This window comes from Carcharodon carcharias, chromosome 37 (genome assembly GCF_017639515.1).
Source record: "Carcharodon carcharias isolate sCarCar2 chromosome 37, sCarCar2.pri, whole genome shotgun sequence".
In the NCBI taxonomy this organism is placed as follows: domain Eukaryota; kingdom Metazoa; phylum Chordata; class Chondrichthyes; order Lamniformes; family Lamnidae; genus Carcharodon; species Carcharodon carcharias.
Window position 1 is genome coordinate 4320320 of NC_054503.1, and position 6564 is coordinate 4326883.

Consider the following 6564-nt stretch of genomic DNA (forward strand, 5'->3'; position numbering starts at 1 on the left):
TACTGGCCCATCTGTGCTGGAATATTGTTAACATCACTGCCTGGTGTGCATTGTTCTTACAATCGGGACACCGGCAACTGGAACAGTCAAACAGTGCTTGCCTGCCCACTGGTGCAACAGGTTTCATTTATGTTATTTTGTAGACACCTAGAAGATCTCCATAGACTGCAGTTTCAGAACCAATCTTCATCCCTTGACTGACAGCCCTAAAACAGTTATTTCACCCATAGCTATATGTGGGAGTTTGCTGTGTGTGATTTAGTTGCAAGATTTACTGCATTACGATAATGACTATACAGACCATGTAAATTAAAGGGTACAATTCTAAAGGGGGTGCAGGAGCAGAGGGACTTGGATGTATATGTGTATAAATCATGGAAGGTGGCAGGACAAGTTGAGAGCACGGTTAATAAAGCATTCTGGCCTTTATCAGTAGGGGTATAGAATACAAAAGCAAGGGAGTTGGTGTAAAAACGAGGTATCCAGTTCTGGACGCTGCACTTCAGGAAGGATGTGGAGGCATTAGAGAGAGTACAAAAAAGATTCACGAGAATGGTTCTAGGGATGAGGAACTTAAGTCACATGAATGGATTGGAGCAGTTGAGGCTTTTTCTCTTTGGAGAAAGTTGGGAGCAGATTTGATAGAGGTATTCAAAATCATGAGGGGTCTGGATAAAATAGACAGAAACTTTCCCTACTGGTGGAAGGGTCAAGAATGAGAGGCCACAGATTTAAGGTAATTGGCAGAAGAAGCAGTGGAGACATGAGAAACTTTTTCATGGAGCGAGTGATTGGGATCTGGAACGCGCTGCCTGAGAATGTGGTGGAGGCAGGTTCAGTTGAGGCTTTCAAAAGGGAATTAGATCCTTATCTGAAAAGGAAGAATGTGCAGTGTTACAGGGAGAAGGCAGGAGAGTGGCATGTTGAATTGTTCCTTCAGCAGGCTAGCATAGACAAGGGCCGAGTGGCCTCTGGTACTGGAGTGGGGAAAGTGAGATGGAAAATGACCTTTTATTCGTTCATGGGATGTGGATATTGTTGGCTGGGCCCAGCATTTATTGCCCATCCCTAATTGCCCCTTGAGAAGGTGGGGGTGAGCCGCCTTCTTGAACCGACGCAAGTTTCCTTTAAACTTTGTTCTTGGTTTTAGAGCTGACCTGAATTAGGGGCTGTGCCTGATTTATCCCAATTTTGTTAATTTTGTTTAATTGGTTTTAACTCGAAAGAGTTACATCTTCTTAAGGCTTGGCCTAAATAGCCAAGTGGTTATGGTACTGGCCTTGTAACCCCAAGATTAAGAGTTCAAATCTCACAATGGCAAACTATGAAACAATGTAACTTCATCTGAAACAGATGGAAACGTGTTTGTACTCGAAAGAATTACCCCCACAGTGCAGTTAGGGAGGGAGTTCCAGGATTTTGACCCAGTGACAGTGAAGGGACGGTGATATATTTGCAGGGTCAACATACATTGAATATTTGAATTCGATTGAGTTATAAATCATATTTAAATTAACAGCAGACATTTTGCCATAGAGGGGGAGGGGGCAATTGACCTCAGCCACTCTCCGAATGGACTACTACTCCCAGAACCCTCGGCGGCGGGAACGTCACTACGCCACACAGCGCGATTACATATTACGGTGAAGCCCGACTGGTGACGTCATTGCGCTAAGGACGCATAAAGAATAAGCCCCCCCCTCCTTCCCCGCCTTGTTTTTGCAAATGGCGGCGGCGGGAGATTCGAGTGGCCCCGGAGCGCCGGAAGCGGGAAGCGGAGAGACAGCGACCGGGCCCAGCGGCCTGCTCACCCGGCTGCCCCCCGGCCACAGCCAGGCGGCCGTGCTGGCCTCCGCCCTGCAGCAGCTGTGCTCGGTCGCCCGGGCCCTCACCCTCAACCTCCGGCACATGAACGGCAGCCTGGAGAGGTGATTATTAGCGGCCTCGGAATATTCATCAGCTCCTATTTACATATTCATGAGAGCGCCGCCTTACCGTAATGTACCGACTAGGCACTGCGCTGTAGCGCCCCCTGGCGGCTGGGAGGAATCAGTGCTCCTGCCCACTTTGCATCAGGAGGTGTCACCCACCTTCCTTTTGGCTGTGTGGTTGGTGGTGGGGGGCGGGGAGGTTGTTTTCAGTAGTGTGCCTCAATGCCGGGGGGGTGGGGGGGGGGACACAACCCAGCTAGGGTCCCCACCCAACCCCATTTAATGGGTGCAGAAAGCACTATGCGATGACCCCTGCAGTCGACCAGCTCTGGCCTCTCACACCAAGAACAGCCACTTGATGGGAACCTAAACTGGGGTGGCGGGGGAGCTAGGAAGGCTTACTGTAAAGAGCAGAATATAACATGTAACCCGCCCCCCTCCCCATTGCTGTTTTACAGGGTGCTGTTGGACAAGGATGCGATCGATGAACTGGAGGGAATGCTGGTACTGGTCTAATGAAATGACATTTTATTTGATTTGCATGGCGGGCAAGCCCCTTTAGCTTCTGTCACACTAACTGCTGCAATTTTGCCTTTCTTTCCAGAATAGATTTATGAGCGGGCAGGGCCGAGCACTGAACACTCAGCGGGCACCAGTCGCTCACTGGGAGTAAGGGCCACCTGGTCACATTCTTTCTCCGGTGTCAACATTTGTGCACTTCTACTCCTCCGTGCTCAGCTGCTGGTGACATGAGCTAGTATCCCACAGACAAAGGCTTCCCTGAACCGTTCTGGGTGTTTCTCTGTTCTGTGTTTAAACTCTCCTTTCATATGATCCCCTGCCCTCTGTAAATAAATACTGCGGTTATTTGTAATCACTGGAACTGTGATAAAGGGTTTCAGTACGTGAAAAATGAGTTTGTTTTATCTGGGGGTCGAATGCTGATTGGATTGAAGGCTCGTTCCTGTGCACCCCATCTGTGCTGAGCTGCACAGGCCAACGAGACCCCAGCTCCGACCTCTACCAACGTAGCAGAGCAGCAGCAGGACTGGATGGACCCTTATACTTCAGGCCTAGAGCACAAATCAGTTGGCAATAGCCCCCGTGACCATTATCCAGTGGTAGAAATTTGGGCGATGCCACTTGCAGCCTGCCAACGTTTGGGCTTAGAGTCACATTTGAAAGCACGGCGAGGTCGTCAGCACAAGAGGAGGCCACACGACCCATCACATCTGTGCTGGCTGGAGCAATCCATTCACCTTCTCTTTCCTTAGTCCTGTGTGTTCCCTTAAGGGCATGACCTCTGCTTCAAGCATTCCCTGTGGCAAAATATTCCATGACCCAACAACCTTCTACCGAAAATAATTTTCCCCTGATTGCCCTCTCGGACACTTTTATACTGATGACATCTCCTTAACCAAGGGGAAGTAGTCTTTTCCTGTTTATCTACTCAAAACCCTTTCATCTGTCTGTTATGAACATCCTGCCGATTGTTCAATGTTACCACATTTGTAAGGAAAACTCTCTATGTCAACATGTCACGCTGTAATTACACTGTCCTGCCAGAGGAGGAGCTGTAGCGCCATCATTGCTGCGGGCAGGTGAAATTACAGCTTGATCGTTTACGTCACCAGGACGTGAGTGGGCGTTTGGAATTTATCACGAAAATGAGTAGAATATATGATTTTAAAAATGACGGGATTTCATTCTTCGGTCTGGTATTATCTCCGCTCTCTATAGCTGCTGCTCCTTCGCTCCCTCAGTGCAATGCGTATGAGGTTTTTCACATTTTCTGCAAGTCTTACTTAGAATCATCGAATGTTTACAGCACAGAAGGGGGCCATTTGGTCCATCTTGTCTGTGCCGGCTCGCTGCAAGAACGACTCACCTAGCCCCTCTTCCCCTCCGCTATTTTCCCTGCAGACTTGTTCTCTTCAGATAACGATCCAATTCCCTTTTGAAAGCCTGGATGGAACCTGTCTCCGCCACACTCTTGGGCAGCGCATTCCACATCCTAACCATTCACTGCGTGAAAAAGTTTCTCCACACGTCGCCATTGCTTCTTTTGCCAATCACCTCCAACTGGTTCTCGATCCTTCCACCAATGGGAACCATTTCTCCCTGTCTGCTCTGACCAGACCCCTCATGATTTTGAACACCTCTATCAAATCACCTCTTAACTTTCTCTTCTCCAAGGAGAACAGCACCAGCTTCTCTAATCTATCCACGGAACTGAAGTCCCTCATCCCCGGAGCCATTCTCCTGAACCTCTTCCACACCCTCTTTAATGCCAACATATTCCTGGTATGCAGTGCCCAGAACCAGACACTACTCCAGTTGAGACCAAACCAGTGTTTTATACAGGTTTACCGCAAGTTCCTTGCTTTTGTACTCTAAGCCCCTGTTTATAAAACCCAGGATCCCGTTTTTTAAAAATTCATTCACGGGATGTGGGCTTCGCTGGCTGGGCCAGCGTTTAATGCCCATCCCTAATTGCCCCTTGAGAAGGTGGTGGTGAGCTGCCTTCTTGAACTGCTGCAATCTGTGTGGTGTAGGTACACCCCCCATGGTGCTGTTACGGAGGGAGTTCCAGGATTTTGACCCAGCGACAGTGAAGGAACGGCCGATATATTTCCAAGTCAGGATGGTGAGTGGCTTGGAGGGGAACTTGCAGGTGGTGGTGTTCCCATGTATCTGCTACCCTTGTCCTTCTAGACGGTAGTGGTTGTGGGTTTGGAAGATGCTGCATAAGGAGCCTTGGTGAATACCTGGAGCGCATCTTGTAGCTGGTACACACACTGCTGCTACTGTGCGTTTTTATCTCCCATTTATCTTGTATCTTGTTACATTTTCTCAATTATAAAGGGTAAAAAAGGTAATCTCTAGTTAAATCTCCTCTTAACCTTATCTGCATCCAGATCCCAGTCCCGAAGGAGCGATGAAATGAGCAAGGGATAAGCGACTTCAGCAGTTGAATAGATTGGGGAATGTATTGCTTGAACTGAAATTCCGTTTGCCCTGTAATGTTGGTCAGATTTCATTTGATCAAAAACTTGGAAGCCCTTGCACAGCACGTGTAAAAAGTCACTTGCTGTAGGAAAAAGAGAAGGCCATTCAGCCCCTTGAGCCTGCTGCACCGTTCAGTTAGACCCTGACTGATCTGTACATGAAATCCGTCTGGGCTTGGTAATCCTTTACCCAACAAAAATCGACCAAACTCAGCTTTGAAATTAGCTTCCACGGGCATTTTTGTTGGGGTGGGGAGTGGGGGGGGCGTGGTGGTGGGTGGGGGAGAGAGTTCCAGATTTCGACTCCCCTTGGAGTGAAGAAGGGCTTCCAGATACCACCCCAGCTTTAATTTTAAGGTTCTTCCCCCTTTGCTCTGCACTCCCCACCCCACCAGAGGAAATAGTTTCTCTCTCTCGAACCCTTTACACGTTTTAATCATCATGATTAGATCGCCCCTTAACCTGTACAATTGAGTCCTGCCGTGATGCCCCTGTAGTCGAATAGTTGAGATTTACCGGCTTGCCTCGGATATGAAGTACAAGCCTAGGAGGCAACCTGTCCTCATAGCACAACCTGTTTACCCTCGCTATCATCTGATGAGTCCGCACTGACATGCCTCTTGGGATGCAGTGCTCAGAACCGAGAATGGCACAGAAGATGGTCAACTGCGCTCTGACACTGCAGTTGGACACTCTGGCCTTGGGGTCTGCACTCTCCCCCCCCCCCCCCCACCCCCGTTCCTCACCCAACTGCCCATCTTTCTCGGGCAGAAAGAGTCACTGGCTAATCGACTGGGGTGGACATCATGGGCTCCTTGCTCTGACATCTGCCAGAGGCAGGGGTGGAGGGGGCATTGTCAGCTGGCTGCAGGTTGGAAATGGGAAACCCTGACCTTTCTGTGATCGAGCCCAGAGACACGGTGTGGTATACAAAATAGCCAAGCACATTTATTTGTACGTTTCCTGGCATGGATCAATGGATTTGTACGGGAGCGCTGGTACCCTTCCATTATCCACCAGCAGACCCATTTTATCCAACCCTCCACTGCATTCCCAGTATGGTAGCTACAAAGAATCCAACAAAACAGAAGGAAGCTGCTCAGCCCATCCTGCCTGTGCCGGCTTTTTGCAAGAGCTATTCAATTAGTCCCACTCCCCCACACCCGGACTTAACCCACCCCTCCCCATAGCTCTGTAAATTTCTCCTTTTCGAGTACTTATCCGATTCCCCCTTTGGAAAGTTCCTATTGAATCTGCTTCCGCCGCCCTTTCAGGCAGCGCCTTCCAGATCACAACAACTCGCTGCGTCAAAGCTATTGTCTTCACCGCCCCCTCTCATTCTTTTACCGATTATCTTCACATTGTGTCCTCCTGGTTACCTACCCTCCCGCCAGTGGAAACGGCTTTTTCTCCTTATTTACTCTATCCAAACCCTTCGTAATTCTGAATGCCTCCATTAACAATCTTAAACTTCCATGCTGTACATTGCCCCACATTATGAGTGACCACACTTCACTGGCTGTGAAGAGCTTAATGTTGGATTACACCTCATATACGGCACAGAAACAGGCCAATCGGCCCAACCGTTTGGTGTCTCCCACATTCCAACCTCCATAAACCTGAGG